Genomic DNA, 20,307 nt, shown 5'->3' on the forward strand with positions numbered 1-20,307 from the left:
GATCATGTATACATAGATGGGCATCATTTGGGATGTGTAATCATGCATGTGGACTTGGGGAGAGTCTCCATACTAGGGACATAAGCTAGGCTTACCCCAACATGCATGTGGACTTAGGGAGAGTCTCCATACTAGGGGCATAAGCTAGGCTTACCCCAACATCTTGCACTTGCATAGCTCATGTACAATCCACTTTCTGTCCAGGCTTGCAAGTAAGACTTTCTAATAGCAAAGGGTAAATAAATTTCTAAATCTCGTAAAGATGTCAACTGCATTGCTTGCACCATAAAAAAACTTGCCAAAAAAAGTAATAAGAGATACTACTCACACTACCTTTTTTTCACCATACTCATAATTGTGAGCGAACATGATATATTAACTCCACAAAGAATGTACAATGAACCTCAAGCACTACATGTGCTTGAGGGGACAACTTTTCCAAAACGGGTTGTACAATTCATACGTGAAAGACCAATTTCTTCCTTATCGAGCAGGTGATCAATGGTATGTTTTTCCCTTAGAAGGCACCACCCAAGCAGCAAATGCAACCTAGTGCCGTTTATTTGGCTTGCAGAGCTGACCCTAATGTTGACCCTATTAAATATATAAGTCCAATGCTTTCACACGCGATGTCTTGGAATTGAGTTCTCTCGTAGTTTTTCTGCAAGACCCAAAGGCTTTGGGCTTTCCATACCCAATTCAAATAGCAGAATCTAGTTATTTGCGTGCATGCCAGAATCACCTAATTTTGACAAACCCCATCGTTCCTAAAGAAGAGTATCTTCCACATGTTCTACACCCATTTATAGATTTTGGTAGCAAGACTCTACAAGGAGGGCCATCCTTCAAAACAGATGCAAGGGATCCTTTGAAGCTGCTTTGCACCAAGAACAAGTGTCTCGGCCAATCCCTCTGGCAAAAACCTTATTCCGAGTTGGGACAATCCCCCATAACAACTTCCAAGTGAAAATATTCATCAAGCTTGGCCATTTAACCTCCCAAATATTGTTTATACTCCTCAACCACTTCTCTTGAGACAATTTACCCTCCACAACTTGATGAGTGGAGGGGAACAATCCACTTTATAACACCGCTTGTTGTATGTACCCAATTTTTTGGGAAGTGCAAACATTCTGTACTTGGGCCAATGCTAAGCTTTCTTATCGAGCTTTGTCCCGATGGTAGGCATTCGCCAGTTGCTTACAACTTTAGAACCTCTACATGTCAAGAGCTTCTCATTCATATTGCACCACCAACTAGTCCACATCCTTCCAGCAGAAGTTGTTGGCATCCTAGAAATGTGTCAGCTCAAAGATCCCTTTGTTATTCCCCATTATGGCAATCTCTCTCCAAAAGGTATTCAGGGATCTCCTACCCAACTTGGAAAGCCAGAGGGACCAATGTAGGATATAACACTTGAAGTGTACCTAAAGGACTCCCCCCATTCTGAAGATGATGTCATTTTGGCGCACATTCTTAGAAATTCCCCCATGCAACCCCCTAGTTTCAAAGAAGTCCAGGCAGGAGCTAGAATTGTGCCTTGCACCTTAGCCTCCTTCCATTGGCCTCCTTGCAAGAAAAGGTGAGTTTTGTTTATCATATCCCAAGCCATGATCGCCCATTCCCACCTTTGATCTGCCAAGAAATTTACAAGCTTTGCACACAAGGCTTTTGCGCGCAACACTGGACCCAAGATACCAATGCCACCTTGGTCCTTGAGCATGCCCCATTTTCCCCACTGCCATGGAGTTAAGTCCTTTTTGTTATTTTTTTCCATAGGAACCATTTGATGAGTTTGAAAATTTCCTTCCATTTGCAATTGGTCATTTTCAAAATTGGTCAAACAATAGATATGCAAGGAATCATGAACAAGTTGATTAGTTACTTTGTTGTGAACTACTTAACAACAAAAATAGTTATTGCATGTAGATTTAAACTTAATGATCTTAAAACATCCGGAAATGAACTTCTCGCCTCCTGCCTACTCGAGTATATCAAGCAAGATACATCCAATCTTACTAGGTAGACAATACCTACACACAACTACCAAAACAAGCATCACCCTTTTTGGTCTTCAAAAGTCACCTCTAGTTGCCATGCATATCATGCTCCAAACCATAATAAACCCCCTTCAAGAAAAGATGTTGGGTTCAATAGTAGTTTGTGCAGTTTTATGTTGACATTGAATGTAACACCAATTGCAATTGGCAAAATACTAAACCTTTTGAAGAAGCTAATGCTATAACTTTTTGGATTGCAAGTTCGAAAAGTTTCAAATGGAGTACATCTTAAATTAGAGAACAACCAACAAATCATAGTCTATTTGAGATGAGCTCAAAGACCTTGTGTTTTTTAACACATGCATGTCTTTTACATTTTGGAGGATGACAAACTAGGACTAGCAGAACTTCTCGGCATAAACTAAAACAAAACATGAACACAAACACAAGAAGGCGTGGAAAAATCACATGATAGCCAACAAGATAGACTAGGCTCCATATTGTCACTTATAAAGCATATAAAAGGAGGCACATAAGAAGCCACCAAAGTGTGAAACCTTAGGCTCTTGTACCTAAATTTAATGGACTTCCTTATATAGCCTTTATGGCATGTGAAGTTCCCTACTTCAGCTTCATGAGCTAGCACTCTGCCTGAGTAGCCATCAAGTCTTAAAATGTTTTGCTTGAAACGAGTTTCAAAAGTTTCAAAACGTTTTCGCTAGATTAAGAACGCCACCTCAAAAGTTTTGGCTAACAATATGAGTGTCACGCCATATCTTTGCGTGTGCAAAGGTCATTCATATAAAGCCTTGACACACTGAGTACTTATAAAGGACTAGAGAGAATCTAAGACCATGCAACATAGAGACTAGCAAGAAGCATGACCTTCGAAAAGTTTCGAGATGAGTTTCGAAATGTTAGAAATGTTCTAGAAGCTTCTTCATTTAAGGAACAAGTTTCCTGGCAACTATGTGTGACTGCACTAGGTCCACACCAATCTGACTTTGATTTCTCGTGTTACCAAACATGTTCAGAATTGAGCTTTATCTACAAAGCTCTCACCCTTTGCATCCGGTCAAAAAAATCAGACTTGTAAGAATTGCAGGTCGTCAGTGCGTTGATGACCACCATTGTAGCTGATATATGATAATAAACAGCTGGTATAAGTTAGTGCTTTGAACATCAAATTTCCAGTTTGCAATCAACTGCTGATAAAAGCTCCCTTCCTTCGGTCAAGAGAGCCTGGACATCCAACTGACCTGCCATGCTGTTGCACACCTTGAGAACGTCATCCATACACATACAACTCTCCATGATAATCTTCCTTAACCGACGGACTGCAGCCGCAACTACAAATACTAGCAAATCATCACATGGAGCAGCCTTTCTCCTCCCCTTTTGACAGAACTGCTTCACTTTTACCTGCTCTAGCAGCCGTCTTGTCCGCCCACAAAATTTCCCAGAAAGAAATGGTCTGCTCAAATGTCAGTTCTCTTCGCATCAACACCACAACCATGCGGTAAGCAAAGAAACAGTTTGCAGCCTCGATCTTCTCCAGGTGCTTGTAAAGCTGTGGGTCACACACTCTTAAGATTTGCGATACCAGTTGAAGCTGCCTGCGAATACCCGTCTCATCCACCCGGAAATTGTCACGCGCGGTGGCCATGAAATGTGCAAAACACCAGAAAGCCTGGTAATCTTCATCCAACAGGGCTACAAAAGGAGAAAGGAGGTCACCCATTCCTTGACAGTAACCGGATTCGGGGTCATAGAGCGCATAGGCTTCTAAGATGGCCACAAGCCGGGCCGCATGGTGTTGGATGCACGGTTCAAGATGCTCATCCTCCTTTAGACTCACATCACTAGCAAGCTGTTTTGCCATCCCTTTAGTTATGCTTCCCTTTGCGGGAGAGTAAGGAACCCACTCGGGGTTCATTCGCACTGCATCCAATCGGATAATGCGCTGCCAAGTAGTGAACTCCTCTTTTGCTGGTGACAACAAGTTCCCTTTGCTAAAAGAATCAATGGAATGATCCTCCTCCATGTCCCTGTTTCCCATTTCATGGCGCAAGAAAGAGCACCGCCGTTTCAAATCATTGTACTCTGCCCTGGAGAGACAAGCTTCAATCCTCACAAATCAGAAGGGAAAGAGTAAGAGACATAATACAGCAAATTACAGATATCTCCATAGGAAAGAGGGTAAGGTGGATAGGTACAATAAGTATTGTACCAAAAAAAATGTTAAAAAACGTTGTGCAGTATGGTAATCACTACCAGTACAAAAAAATCACTAGGTACGGAATACAAATAGAGCTGCAAGTCTACTTATGCATGCTTTGCATACATGTAAATGCATGTATACATGTACACATCATATGTACACAAGCCTAGATACATGCTTGCATACACACATGCATGTGTATTTGTGTGAGAATATAAATAATGACAAGTACGTAAAGTACTAAATACTGGTACAGTTTATCGTACCCTATGGGAAGATTGACAAATATGCGTTTGGAATTCAATCTTGAAAAGGGGAAGGGGGGGGGGGGGGTGGTTAAAACGACATACGGATGAGCAAAGTGAAACAAGAAAATTGCACTCATATAACCTCTTTGACTCCTTCTGCGCCTGTCTTTCTGCTAGTGTGCTTTCAAAATTATAGCTGCAAAATTGCACAAATCTATCATACAGAAGCCCATTGAACCTATGAAAGGAGCTAAGCACGCATGACATGAGTTATAAAGAGGAAAAGAAAACAAAAGAAAACTTGAAAATCTTTCAGCGCATTTGGATGTGAGTTTCACTGACAAGTTCAGTAAGAAGAGCCAAACTTCTCCTCGAATATTCAATTCAACGCCCTGCCAAAACACCAAGAACTGTGACCTACTCAATACAAAACAACAATCTAAACACCAGTCATATCTCAAAGCTTGGCAATTGCCTTTAACCAAGCTGTCCAAGAAGAAAAAAATTTCTATGACAAGCACGAAAATTCTAAAAGGATGTCTCTGATATAAGTAGAGCAATCATGTGTAATTGCGGGTTACATATGGACCAATGTATGTCTTTTGTTACAAAACTTTTGAGGGCACCCTTTTGTACAAAGCCTATAGACGTCGTCCTCATTTGTCTCTTGTAGTTTTCACTTAACTTTTGCATATGAACTTCACATTTGAGGGACTTTGGCACATTCAAATCCTCTCATACTACATAGAGATCCTTCCAATGATATGTTACAACACAAAGTATAGTTAGCCACAAGCCCCTTTTTCTAATCGGCTGATGACTTGGCAAATTCTACCCAAATTTGAGTCCAAAATGTCTCCTAACATTAAATAAATTTACACTGCATTAGGAAAAATTTGGGCTCATTTTTGGCCCTTTAAAGCCTCTAGAGATTCTATGGAATATTGTCACAAAGTGAGGACGAGGCATGCCCAACTGGAGAGAAATGACCGAGTGGACAAGAGAAACTGAAGAACTTCTAAGAATCGGCCAAGGTGCCTAAAACCCTAAAGACCAAAAGCTTCAACTCTGAAGATACGCTGACATGCTGACGTGGCAGCCCGTATGAATGATAACGTGGCACGACAATAAGAAATTTCTGCGTTTTGCATTGTTTGTGCCACGTGGCAGACTGTAAAGATTTTCGCAATTTTCATTGGCTACTTTTTTGCAGTTTCTAGCGCTAGCTTTTGAGAGCAGATGCTTTTAAGAAGAAGTGCTTTTGAATTGATTATTTTTGGGCGCCTCAGTCTGCAGAGCATTTCGACGCAAAGTCTCAGAGCAGGGGACCCTAGGGGGTTGTACTTTGTTGGGCGCAATAATAAAGAAATGCCAAAAGAGCGACAATCTTTCGGGCCAATGCTTCTAGGCGCAGAACTCCACTATGCCGTCTCTCTCTCTCTCTCTCTCTCTCTCTCTCTCTCTCTCTCTCTCTCTCTCACGTAAAGTTCAATGATTTTGAAGTTTTTGTTCGTGTGTTGCTATTGATTTCTCGCTTGGAGTGTCCAAGCATGTAACTGTGGCATTAGAGCTTAGAAAGATTCTTCTTCTACGGAGGATCCGATCACTTCTGCACCACACACAAGTTCTTGAGGAGAATCTGACAGAGCAATCAAGATTTTGTTTGTCAAGGAATCTTCGTTACATGCGCCAGATGTATTAGCGACTCCCATCCTTAGTCCATCGCGCATCAGGTGCGTTCCCATCTTCATTGCTTTGTCTTTAGGGGCATAAGAGAATCTCATAAAGAGAACCCCTCTGAGAGAAGAGGCAAAGAAAAGTTGAAATCCGGCACGGAAACTGAAGAAAAGAATGATATGACGTGACACATCCAAACCCTATGTGTCCATGGACAAGCTATACCACAGCAGGGTTCAGTCAGTCCAGTCAAGTCTAGTTTAGCAATGATCTGGCACTTTTGTGAGTCTATTCGTAGACAGTGCATGCCCAATCACTTAGCATAGATGCATATCCTCTAGTTGCACACAGCATGATCATCAGTATTCCCTTCAGAATCCATCAGATTCAGTCAGGGGAATTTTCCAGTGCATTTAGCCTATTTTCCTATTTTTGGTTATTTTCGCTTATTATTTTTAAGTGACTTTCCAACAAAAGTAGGTAGGGCAATTTTGCTAAGTTAATATATAAGCAAACCCAAGTTAGCAGTAATTGGCAGAAGAAGCAACAGGAGCTTCCCACTCAACAGGCAACTTCTCAGCAGTACCTCAGCACCTTGGCATTTTTGGACTCCCAACCTCGCCATACCCCCAGAACTCCCTAGCGTTTTTGGACATAGCATCAGCCAGCGCTTTCCATTGTAGTTACCGCCGGCAATAGCAGGTCCCTTGCATGATTGCCCCCCCAGCACAATTCAGCCTAGCGTTTTTTCCCAAATCAGCATTATCGTTTTTGCAAGCATCAGAGCACATCAGCGTTTTTGGTTTCTGACCCAGAACAGCCTGGCGTTTTTGGCTAGCAGCAAAGGTACGTCAGCGTTTTTGTTCTCAGCCCTAAGCTGCAGCAGATACACACAGTTTTCAGCCTATGACACAGTAGCAGATCAGCCCCAAGTTGGTTGCAGAAGTTTCCCCATCTAAAACGCAGCCAAAACAGTCATTTTCAGCCACCGAAACAGTTCCGAAATGCAGCGATAGGAAGATCTCAGATTTCAGCCATCAAGTCGTCGTCGTCACCACCGTCGTCGTCATCGGCATAGTCCAAGTTGCATCAGTCCATTGCATTCGCATTGTACACCTTTGTGCAATCAAAGTAGACCACTCTCGCCGACGAGAGTGGGGCCTTCGGAGGAGGGTTTTACAACCTCTCGGTGTCGTATCTCTTCTCTCTCCTTCTCGTGGTCTCATTCACTTGCACGCACACTATCCACTCACTTTGTTCGTGATCATAGCACTCTCCATAAAGACGGAAGGCTCTCTCCTTCCCTAAGAACTAAAAGGAACCTTGAGCAATAAAGATCACTAATCTTGAGAAAATACAACATTCATTCCGCTGCACCTTACAAATGAAGAATTGGGCAAATATTCGGCAAGAAAGTTTGCCAGAGCAGAGTACAAACGCCAACTACAGGTTGACACGTGTGTAAAACGATTGATTTGTGAAAAAATCTAGAAGGAATGGAAGGCCATCTAGCAATTCAGAGGAGGAGAGCTCATCCTCTTCTGACAGTGAACACATGAGCAAGAAGACCAAAGAGTCAAGGAAGGGAGTCACGCCGTTAGGTTTGAGACGTTTTCAAGCTACTAGGACACCCATCGAGCCCTTGAGTTCATACAGCAGTTTGATCTCGCCTTCTTGAGAGGTTGGCTCACAAAACACTCCAAGGTGCGAAGTGTGGCATCTTACTTGAAAGGAAATGCATAGACACGGTTTACTCTGTTGTTACGCAAAGAAGCACCGGTGACTTGGATAAGATTTTCAAGTTGACTCGGATATCATACGAATATGAAAGAGATGTCATTACGGCTTGGTATCATTTGAGAATGACTAAGAAAGATTCATTGGATGACTACTGCCAGAGGTTTTAAGATACTTATTTGCCATTGTCTTCATTTCGAAAGATAAAGTCGGGACCAGATTGAGCAGTTTTGTTGTGGTTTACCGTCTACACCAAAAGTCTGACTCTATCCAGAGCCTTATGGGACATGCTAAGCAAGGATTTGAAATGCATGCCGACTCTTTGACTTATCCTACGGACAGGATAGTGTCCACCTCACCAAGGCAAGAGTCTTCCAATGAAGAGACTGAATCAAGGGAACCGGAACAGCTCATCACAGGATTCCAGAACAATAAGATAATCAGATGGTAGTGCATCCGAGGGTCCCGACGAACTAAGGATACCAAAGGCTGTCACAAGGCGGGCACCACGTGCCAATAGAAAAGAACAGATTGAACAGACTTTTAGCACTTCAATAACAACTGAACTGAAAGAGAAAGGCGACACGCGACACGTAGTGGCAGAATTCCACCCCAGAGAGTATTGGCCCCAAACCTTGGCGCCCCTTTCGGTATTTCTTTATGTTGCATCAACACAGTACAAGCCGGTACTCCAGACTCTGCACCTTCTCCAGAAAGCATGCCAGAGAATGAGCCAAAGGCCTCATATTTAAAGGCCCTAGGCCCCAAAAGAAGTTTACATGAAAAGCCTTCAAGCTTCTAGTCCAAAAGCAATGCCAAAAAGCTAACAACGTAAATCACGGAATTCCGTACAGTCTGCCACATCAACAATCAACACAAAACGTGAAAATCCGTACACTCTGCCACATCATCAGCTAGCGAAAAATCCGGAGCGTCCGTACAACTGCCACGTCATCAATCCATGCATGTGTGTGTGGGTCTTGCTTTATTTTAATGTCTTTATGTCACTTGGGTCCCATCAGACGGGGTCCCCATAAGTTGGTAGGACTTCTTCTTCTGCTATTGCTTGTTCTTCTTAGGGTTTAGGCCCCTCGGCCGTGATCTAAAGGTTGGCTCTGTTCTTCAGTGACTTGACACGTCAACAGTTTGTGACATCCCCACTTCTTGAAAGAAAGTAATCGTCCGCGATTACAACATGTCTTCAAAACAACTCAAGTTAGCTCAAAAGTTTCCGAGGTCATTTTGAGGGACGATCAGTTTGCTCTTTTTGTTAAGGAGTTGGCTTCTCCTTTCGGCTCTTTTGATCAAGGAGTTGGCTTCTCCTCTCGGCTCTTTTGATCAAGGAGTTGGCTTCTCCTTTCGTCCAGATCGGATACAATACCAATTTTCAAATGCATTGACTAAGGACTTACCGCTATGATGTCACGGAGGTACATGTTGCTATGTGCTGCCTCATCTGCATGAATAGATGATACACAAGGCCAAGAGTCGACCCCTCCATGTCTGTCACACACAAGAGAACATAAGAGGCTGGAGAGCCACTGCCAAAGAGTGTACCTCTACCCAAAAGCTCTCATCAAGCACTTTCCTCTGTATGTACTTGGTAGGCTCCGTCTGTGCATGGTGCATCAACCGCCACTTAGGGTCCAAACTGTCTGCAACAGTGGATCCCTCAACCTGTAAAGCCTCTAAAGTACTAGGTACATGTATGCAAACTTAGTCTACGAGGGACGCACCATGTCTAGTGTGCTGTGACTCCTGAATATGGCAAGTGCTTGATGTTTCTCGCGGAAGAAAGTAGTCATCTTCGACGCATCAGAGACAATAAGCTGTACCCAAGTCAGCTTGCCAATATCCTCCATGAGTAAGTCGAGGCAATGTGCAGCACATGGAGTCCAAACTATGCGAGGGAACTCCGCCTCAACCATCTCCCCCATGGCCTTGCAGTTGGACGCATTGTGAGTAACAACCTGCAAAACCAGTGACCATTATACAACCAATATCTTGTTAGTTACAAACTATGGCTTCTAAAAGAGCAAGAGATTCGACAAGCTAAAAAGCGCAAGAGATTCAACTCTCGAGAATGATAAGAGTACCTGTACCACATTATCCTTCCCGACCTCCTTGATGGCTTGCCGAATGTGCCCAAAAATAAACTCTGCCGAAATACGCTCACCAGCCTTGCCCACGTCCACAACACGTAGAAAGTATGTACCAAGGCAAGAGGAAACAAGGATGTTGATAATGTGGCGTCTCTGAATATCACTCCACCCATCAGAGATGATAGTACAACCAAACTGCTACCACCCAACTTTCACTGGGACCAATGCTCTGTCAATGATCTCTCGCTGCTCATCTAACATTTTTGTGCGCATCTTCTGATAAATTACGCCACTCCAAGAATCTGTGGCGCCGACTTGTGCAATGGCTCGAACCAGTCGCTTCCATTGCTCTATCCGCAAGACATTAAATGCAATGTTGCACTCTATGAGAGTGCGAGCAATCTCTATTTCTGCAATTTTTTGCCTCTCTTTTACCCAGGACTGTGCATGGACACGTGAAGGAAAAGTAGACTATGTATACATGCGTGTCCCTTGATCTGTATCCTCATCTACATCCTGAGAACAACGAGCCCTTTTCCTGCTAACATCCTTTTCCTGTTGAGTAGCTGCATCTGGAAAATCTGCAAACAATGCATCCTGCAAGGCATCCTGTGTTGCCTCATCTGCTTTCTTACCCTTGGACGAGGGAAGACCCCCTCCCGGAAAGTGCTCTAGAATCAAAGAATCCTTGATCTCTTGCGGAACAAGCTTGCATCCTCCGCATTGGCCAATAGGGCCGATGCCAGTAAGGTGCCTCAACACACATGTCACCGTACTTGTCTTTTGCTTTCCACAATATTTGCAAGTCCAAGTGCGTGTTCTTGATCCTGCTTGCCCTCTTGTATTTACCACCGCAATGACATTGGTGTGTGCGCTCCAGAGTAGACCTACACATGCAGTAGGAACACGATATTGTGACTAAAACGCATGTGCTATCGCGAGAGAATCACAAAGAAATGTGTGAGGGAGAGAGGGAGAGACAGAAGGTTTGCTTTCTTACCGATAAACACGCGCGAAAAGGCTCTGCAGATGGACTTTGCAGGGACTTTGCAGGTTGCAAGTCACTATTGCAGACAATCCCCAATAAAATAAGGCACCCAAACTAAACCCAGCCAGGCGAAAATTAAAGGCCACTCGCGTAGGGTTTTTTATTTTTAGGCCAAAAAAATCCGTACACTACGGATCCGTACGGTACCATACTGTACGGATCCGTACATACGTCCGGATCCTTCCTTGGAGAAGTGAGCCCCCTTGGGTCACTTATAAAGGTTTAACAAGGGTTGCTAAAAGCGGAGCCCCAAAAGCATTAAACTTCAAAAGCCATGTCTCCCAAAAGCTAGCACTCCCAAAAGCACCCAACAGAAATCGGGGCAATCCGTATAGTTTTGCCACGTCAACAGCCATCGCGTTTTATGGCAATCCATATAACAGCCACATCAACATGCTCTTCGCTTATTAATGGCACCTAGGCCTCTCGGCAAAGGTCTATAAGTTGGACATGCCACGTCATCAGTTTGCGACAAGAGCCACTCCACTCCTTTGTCACAGATTGCTTAGATTGAATAAAGTCACTAATTTCTCTTTGAGATTTTAGAGTACTGCGGGCTGACTATATTTTGTGAAATGACTTTATGGACTGTGTGCACTGAACTGGAAATTTCCTTAATTGAATTGAAAACATGTGCTCTTTCATATGTGTATTGTTAGAGACATGTAGAGAAAGATGAAATCTCTGCAGATATTTTATGATGAATGATTTGAACTTAGTGTATCTAGACATCTATTGAAGATTAGCGCAATCTGGATGGCTAAGTGAATGAAAACTAAATGTGAATTGAACGAGATTCTAGAGCATCAAGATGTCTATTTGGATGACATGACTAGATACTATTGTGAGTGCATCAAGAGTTCCAAAGGATGAGACGGCTGCAAGGTGCATCAAGAGTTCTGGACAGTATGAAATGGCTAGATTGAATGGTTGAAAACACAATATTCAGTGTTAATAAAGTGTGTGATTTTAAAAACTGCATGCTATGTGGATATAATGTCTGGTCGAGATGGTCATGGACATGGTTTGCTTGGCTGAAATGTGAAATGAAAGAATATGAATCTGACTGTAACAAGATTTAGTAGATCAAGACAACCGTGAAAGTTCAGTCCGGTCAGAATGTGATTGCTAAATGATTACAATGATCAAGATTTGTATCTCAGACCCTCGACAGAAATGTGATTGATCAGTGATTGATGTCTTTGTAAAAGTACTAAAGTACTAGATTGGTAGAGTCTAGTGCATGAGTACATAGAGTCAGTGTCTACTGAAAAGAGTTTGTCCTTTGGCTGTTTTTGCAAGTGTAATCAAAGGTGATTACAATTCTTTCAAGAGGAGTGTCACAAAGTGATGACATGGCATGCCCAATTGGAAGAGAAATGGCCGAGTGGACAAGAGAAACTAAAGAACTGAACTTTGAAGAACTTATGAGCATCAACCGAGGGGTCCAAAATCCTAAAGACCAAAAGCTTGAACTCTGAGGAGGATTTCTATAAAATGCGTTGACATGATGACGTGGCAATCCGTACGAATGATGATGTGACAAGACCACAGAATTTCCACGTTTTGCGCTACTTGTGCCACGTAACAAGTTATACAGATTTTTGCAATTTTCGTTGGCTGCTGTTTCACAGTTTCTAGCGCTAGCTTTTGAGAGCAGATGCTTTTGGATAGAAGTGCTTTTGAACTGATTGCTTTTGGGGCTAAACTTTTGGGCTCACTCTGCAGAGCATCTGCAGGCAGAGTCTAAGAGCAGAGGACCCTCCGAAGTTGTACTTTGTTGTGAGCAATAATAAAGAAATACCGAAAGAGCCCCAGTCTTTGGCCAGTGCTCTTGGGCACAGAACTCCGTCGTGTCATGTCGTCTCTCTCTCTCTCTCTCTCTCTCTCTCTCTCTCTCTCTCTCTCTCTCTCTCTCTCTCTCTCTCTCTCTCTCGTAAAGTTCAGTAATTTTGAAGTTTTTGTTCGTGTGTTGCTATTGATGTCTCGCTTAAAGTGTCAAAGCCTGTGACAAATATTCCATATGGACCAAATTTCAATGAGGATATGGCTTCTCTTACATAATTTTTGAGGACACCCTTTGGTACAAATCCTAAAAATTTTGCATATGAACTCCATATTTGAGGGACTTTGGCACATTTGAATCCTCTCACAGAGACCTTTCCGATGATGCCTTACATGATAGAGTTTTGAGCAACACAAATATAGTAGTCACAAGTTCCTTACTTTTGATAGGCTAATGACTTGGCAATTCTTACGAGACCCAAATTTGAGTCCAAAATTCTCCAAATGCTAAACAAATTTACCGCCTTATCCGCAGCGTTACGCATGGACCTTGGACCACGAGATCACTCAAAAGGGATGGCTCACTCCGTTCACAAATGATTTCCAGGGTTTTGGCAATAGGAGGTGATATATAGTAAGGCTTAGGGAATGGCTCTAAAGTAAGTCAAGTCTGTTCTATAAGCTTTTGGTTATAAGGGAAGCATGCCACCTCCTCTGGAGCCACTATCAGACTCACTCAGATTAAATGCTGCACAATAAAACCCAAAACTACCCTGGTCAAAAGTGTCGAGAAAAATACAAGTCACAAACAATTTTCTGTCTTTTTCAAAGCTGAAAACATAGCACTTAAGACTTTACAAGCCACACACATGCACATGAAATGACAACACTCTTGACAGTAAATGAGGTCACACAATGGAAAGGAGGGTCATGATAATCACCCCAAAGCGAATCCTTTTGATAAGCTTGTCACTCGAGATGAGGCGCCCACTGAGCGGATCAAATGCATCTCTCCATTGCTTCTGAGTGAGGGGTATGTAGAGCTTTCGACTACCGGACTTCACTCTGCGCCGACGAAAAGTGCGCAAGACCAAGCAACCAAGAGCTCTGTGCAAAGTTTTTCTGCAATGAAAAGATGGAGGAGTAAAAATGTGAGTAATGGAAGACAGGACATGTAGAGAACGCTCCTTCAAAAACTACATACCTTCGACCCTTCACAAGAGCTCCAGTGGCAGCCATTGAAGAAGGGAATGACGCAGAAGACGACAAAGAACCGGAGCAGAAACAGGGGCACCTGGAAGAGAAGCATGTCGAGCACAGTGCGTGGGCGACTCACCCGATGTGAGGAGGAAAAAACAGAGCGTTGATCTGGACACCTTGGCCTCTCTCTCGGCCTTTAGCACATGGACTTTGGCGGCCGGCAAACGAATGTGGTTAGCCCAGCATTGAATTGCCAGGGAGAGTAGGCCTATTTAATTCTCTTGCTCTACTGGAGTGCTAAGTTACCTCTACTGGAGTGCTAAGTTACCTGACTTCCCATCGAACTGAATATGTCTGGTCAATGCTGGAAAAAGCAGTTTTTAAACGGCATCTCCTGCATATTCTCTCACTAATGCGAGTACATTTGTATGGGCGCGTCCAAGTGGCAACAGATTCCAGAGGGCCTCTCTCTCATGAGGAACAGCAGGTGGCGCCGGTGGCATTGTCGCTCTCTCAAGCTTGGGCGACTAACCGACTTCTCTCCTCTGTCTTATGCCCTTGACGTACTGAGTGTTGTGGGTGTGCGTAGGGAGTGCAAAAGAGGGTGAACGGCAAGTTGGGAACACAAGGCAACAGCCCGTCCTCTCTCTCTCTCTCTCTCTCTCTCTCTCTCTCTCTCTCTCTCTCTCTCTCTCTCTCTCTCTCTATGTGTGTGCAACACGTTTGCAGGGCGGGTCTCTGCAGGGCAGCCAAGGGGCTTGGGCACGGAGGGTCTCTCTCTCTCTCTCTCTCTCTCTCTCTCTCTCACACACACACACACACACACACAGAGAGAGCTGGAGTTGCAGCGGCTACCGCTGCAAGTGAAGGGGGGAGGTAGACAGGGGTTTCTGCGCGGCGCAGGCCTTCTCTCTGTGGACTAGCGAGGGCTCGGAGGTCGAAAGCCGACGTGGAAAGGGGGAAGGCAGTCACGGTGGGGCTGGGCCAGGAGGGAGCGAGGGAGCACATGTGGGCGTTGGGGGGAAAGAATATTGGGGGGGGGGGGGGGGGGGGGGGGGGGGTTGCGATTCTGCAGCATCAATTAAGAAACTGACTTTCTTTATTGATGTGCGTGTATGAGGTATGTATGGACGATTCTGAAAAAGTCGTTAAAAAATCAAAATATGGAGATGATTTGTTTAAAGCGAAGGCTACAAGTCGGCGGCGAGGAGGGAGGAGATTGGGACAAGTGGCGCATGCCCCCCTTTCGAGTCGAAACCGCCCACGTCTCTCTCTCTCTCTCTCTCTCTCTCTCTCTCTCTCTCTCTCTCTCTCTCTCTCTCTCTCTCATGAGCCTGATGTGGGCGACTACCTGTGGCAAGGTTGTGTGCGCAGGCCAGCTTGTTGGTGGAGAGAAGAGAAGCTGGGCGAAAGGCAACCAGGACTCTCTCTCTCTCTCTCTCTCTCTCTCTCTCTCTCTCTCTCTCTCTCTCTCTTCAACGGATGGTAACGTGGAAAGGGGGACGGGGAATATGAAGGGGTATCGCAAAAATTATGACTTTCTTTAAAAGTATACCAGTATGTATACTATTTCAACACTTGTCAAATTAAAACAAGGCGTCTAGATACAGACATTGGCACTGCCTTTCACTCCTATTGGAGAAGAGAGAGAGAGAGAGAGAGAGAGAGAGAGAGAGAGAGAGAGAGAAGAGAAGAAGAAGAGAGTCTTTATATTAAAGAGGAGAAAAATAAATCGTACCTTACGAAATTTGAAGGGTGCTCTGTTGTACACGGACTGAAACTCCCTCGATAGTTACCCTCTCTTTTGCCTGAAGGTAGTGCCAAAAAATCACAAGTTGTATTATTTGATGCTATTAATTATGTATAAGATATTTATTAAATGGGATCATGATGAATCAGAGAGAGAGAGAGAAAGAGAGAGAGAGAGAGAGAGAGAGTTTTCATTAAAGTGTCTTTAACCTAAGAGAGAGAGAAAATGAAGCGAGAGAGAGAGAGAGAGAGAGAGAGAGAGAGAGAGTTTTCATCAAAGTGTGCTAGATTCTTTTACCTGAAAGTATGTTTGGGATATCGATTGTCGTGTTTTAGAGGTGTACCTTGCAAAACAAACTCAAGGAGAGTTAGAGTTTTTCCAAGCTCAATGTTTGTGATCATACAAGACATCAATGCTATTAATTGTTTGTTATGTTTTTTTTTTTATATACATGCAAGTTTTTTTGCATGGGAGAGTTTGCATAGTCCTCCCCAAATTATGATAATACGTGGGAATGTGTCATCCTCACAGCAGCATGTAGATTTCAGTGCATTCTGTAAATGCGTTCTCAATGTCAAAAAATCAAAAAATGCATTCTCAGTGTCAAAAAATAAAAAATGGTAATGCTTACTCACTGCACAATCGAATGTCTGTCGTCGCCGATGCACACAAGTTGCATTCAACCTTTCATATGGCCACATTGCTTGAAACAAACATGATAGTGGAGGCAGAGCGGACACTGTAAAGGTTGAAGCTGTGTCACCAAGCATTGGTAAAGAAGAGCTGAGAGGTCTCTTTTACAATGGTAGAGAAAAATTTTGAGCATGGTAGATGCATACTGGAGGCAGGGTGGCTAGGGCGAAGGCTAGTATGGAAGAGCCAAGAGGCTTTTTTGCAATGGTATGGGACAGATATGAGCGCAGTATGCGCATATGATATCCTGAAACTAGATATGTTTGCCTTGCAGATACTTGATATCTTCATCAACAGATCATTGAGCCCTTCTAATTGCAACATTCCAGTAGTTATATCCTGGTTGCTTTCGAGCACCATTCTTAATCCTCGTGCATTTAAATTTTTGTGTCGTCTTTGACATGCCAACATGTGCATAAGAATCACTACTACCACATACTCTGCCTTCATGGTGGAAGATGGCGTACAGTGTATGTAACATTTAATGGTCTAGTAACTTGTGTGTAGCGGAAAATAGCATGAACATAGTGAGCACTTCATTAGAATAGATTCCTAATGAGAATAACAAGAGTGCTTGGGTGGAGAGAGCAACAAAAAGCATAACACCTATTTAGAGAAAATGAACAATACTAAGAAAGAGAAATTAAGCAATTGACAACAGGTGAGGACCGGATTTGCATGGAGCCGGTCCCCCCTCCAAAAGGCTTTGTATTATGGTTTCTCCCATCAAGAGAGACATTTTACAATACAATTCTTTGTGTTCCTTCAATACTAGCTAGTGCAATGAAGATGGAAACTTCATGCACTAAGCAAAACACTTATCAAACACAACATCAATTCCCTCACGGTCTTCACACACCTTCGAAGATGGTGAGAGCTAGCGAGGTATGAGAGTAGATTGAGAGGAAGAAGGAGTATTCTTACGAGAAAGATGTACATCTCCTCACATGATCACTCATATTAGCATAGCATAGCTTAGTAATTAGCATGGTACCCTTCTCACAAGCTTGGAGTAGGTGGCAAGCTTTCCATTAAAGCTTGAGAAGGAGAGAGAGTCTTCTTTGCTTCACACATGAGATTGTGTGAGTGTGTGGGTGATAATGCCTTGCAAAAATCAGCCCCCTCTCTCTCTTGGTCGACCCTCCTTGCTAATTGCTCATGCTACAGCCCTATTGGACCTCCCCAGGCCTAATGGAAATTAAGCAGCATAAGTGATAGCCTTCTGACATGTGCCCCCCTTTCCCCTTTTGTGAGAGCTTTAGTTGATTAATAAATACAACTAAACACTCATTGGACCCCTTTGCCTCCTGGCCAATAAGAATCAAGCAAGCCATTGGGCTGCTGAATGCTCATTGATCCCCTTGGGAGACTGTCCAATAGTCTTCTACAGAGCTTAATTCCTATTGGTTCTTTTATCAAGTGTTTTTAAATTCATTAAACTAGATTTACTCTAGCCTAATTTTCATTGGTCCACCTCCGAGGCCATCCAATAGGATTTGAGTACACCTTGTGGGCATCTGGGCTAGGGAGCTAACATGTGTCCCTCTTTCCCCTTGTGTACAAATGAAGCTTGTGAGTGTGAGTGTGAGTTTCTCTCTCATCCCCTACTTGCAAGGCTTGCCCCCTCCTATGTAGGGATTATGAAGACTTTTTGTGACACACACAAAGCATCCAATTCCCCTAATGCTTCAATTAAGAAACTGACTTTCTTTATTGATGTGCCAGTATGAGGTATGTGTGGACGATTCTAAAAAAGTCGTTAAAAAATCAAAATATGGAGATGATTTGTTTAAAGCGAAGGCTACAAGTCCGCGGCGAGGAGGGAGGAGATTGGGACAAGTGGCGCATGCCCCCCTTTCGAGTCGAAACCGCCCACGTCTCTCTCTCTCTCTCTCTCTCTCTCTCTCTCTCTCTCTCTCTCTCTCTCTCTCTCTCTCTCTCTCTCTCTCTCTCTCTCTCTCTCTCTCTCTCTCTCTCTCGCTCTCTCTCATGAGCCTGATGTGGGCGACTACCTCTGGCAAGGTTGTGTGCGCAGGCCAGCTTGTTGGTGGAGAGAAGAGAAGCTGGGCGAAAGGCAACCAGGACTCTCTCTCTCTCTCTCTCTCTCTCTCTCTCTCTCTCTCTCTCTCTCTCTCTCTCTTCAACGGATGGTAACGTGGAAAGGGGGACGGGGAATATGAAGGGGTATCGCAAAAATTATGACTTTCTTTAAAAGTATACCAGTATGTATACTATTTCAACACTTGTCAAATTAAAACAAGGCGTCTAGATACAGACATTGGCACTGCCTTTCACTCCTATTGGAGAAGAGAGAGAGAGAGAGAGAGAGAAGAGAAGAAGAAGAGAGTCTTTATATTAAAGAGGAGAAAAATAAATCGTACCTTACGAAATTTGAAGGGTGCTCTGTTGTACACGGACTGAAACTCCCTCGATAGTTACCCTCTCTTTTGCCTGAAGGTAGTGCCAAAAAATCACAAGTTGTATTATTTGATGCTATTAATTATGTATAAGATATTTATTAAATGGGATCATGATGAATCAGAGAGAGAGAGAGAAAGAGAGAGAGAGAGAGAGAGAGAGTTTTCATTAAAGTGTCTTTAACCTAAGAGAGAGAGAAAATGAAGCGAGAGAGAGAGAGAGAGAGAGAGAGAGAGAGAGAGTTTTCATCAAAGTGTGCTAGATTCTTTTACCTGAAAGTATGTTTGGGATATCGATTGTCGTGTTTTAGAGGTGTACCTTGCAAAACAAACTCAAGGAGAGTTAGAGTTTTTCCAAGCTCAATGTTTGTGATCATACAAGACATCAATGCTATTAATTGTTTGTTATGTTTTTTTTTTTATATACATGCAAGTTTTTTTGCATGGGAGAGTTTGCATAGTCCTCCCCAAATTATGATAATACGTGGGAATGTGTCATCCTCACAGCAGCATGTAGATTTCAGTGCATTCTGTAAATGCGTTCTCAATGTCAAAAAATCAAAAAATGCATTCTCAGTGTCAAAAAATAAAAAATGGTAATGCTTACTCACTGCACAATCGAATGTCTGTCGTCGCCGATGCACACAAGTTGCATTCAACCTTTCATATGGCCACATTGCTTGAAACAAACATGATAGTGGAGGCAGAGCGGACACTGTAAAGGTTGAAGCTGTGTCACCAAGCATTGGTAAAGAAGAGCTGAGAGGTCTCTTTTACAATGGTAGAGAAAAATTTTGAGCATGGTAGATGCATACTGGAGGCAGGGTGGCTAGGGCGAAGGCTAGTATGGAAGAGCCAAGAGGCTTTTTTGCAATGGTATGGGACAGATATGAGCGCAGTATGCGCATATGATATCCTGAAACTAGATATGTTTGCCTTGCAGATACTTGATATCTTCATCAACAAATCATTGAGCCCTTCTAATTGCAACATTCCAGTAGTTATATCCTGGTTGCTTTCGAGCACCATTCTTAATCCTCGTGCATTTAAATTTTTGTGTCGTCTTTGACATGCCAACATGTGCATAAGAATCACTACTACCACATACTCTGCCTTCATGGTGGAAGATGGCGTACAGTGTATGTAACATTTAATGGTCTAGTAACTTGTGTGTAGCGGAAAATAGCATGAACATAGTGAGCACTTCATTAGAATAGATTCCTAATGAGAATAACAAGAGTGCTTGGGTGGAGAGAGCAACAAAAAGCATAACACCTATTTAGAGAAAATGAACAATACTAAGAAAGAGAAATTAAGCAATTGACAACAGTTGAGGACCGGATTTGCATGGAGCCGGTCCCCCCTCCAAAAGGCTTTGTATTATGGTTTCTCCCATCAAGAGAGACATTTTACAATACAATTCTTTGTG

At 43.2% G+C, this 20,307-nt stretch overlaps 1 pseudogene across 1 annotated transcript; it reads right to left on the reverse strand.

Moving 5' to 3' along the window:
• Window positions 1-2,869: 2,869 nt before the first annotated feature.
• LOC147423682 (rab GTPase-activating protein 22-like) lies at window positions 2,870-14,298 on the reverse strand (annotated as a pseudogene). The gene is made up of 5 exons (XR_015186702.1): window positions 14,023-14,298; window positions 13,760-13,940; window positions 4,812-4,861; window positions 4,612-4,665; window positions 2,870-4,108 (listed from the first exon to the last, which is right to left on the reverse strand). The product of XR_015186702.1 is annotated as a rab GTPase-activating protein 22-like (transcript).
• Between the last annotated feature and the right edge of the window lie 6,009 nt (window positions 14,299-20,307).

Source organism: Adiantum capillus-veneris, chromosome 26 (genome assembly GCF_014529385.1).
Source record: "Adiantum capillus-veneris isolate H3 chromosome 26, ASM1452938v2, whole genome shotgun sequence".
Lineage (NCBI taxonomy): Eukaryota > Viridiplantae > Streptophyta > Polypodiopsida > Polypodiales > Pteridaceae > Adiantum > Adiantum capillus-veneris.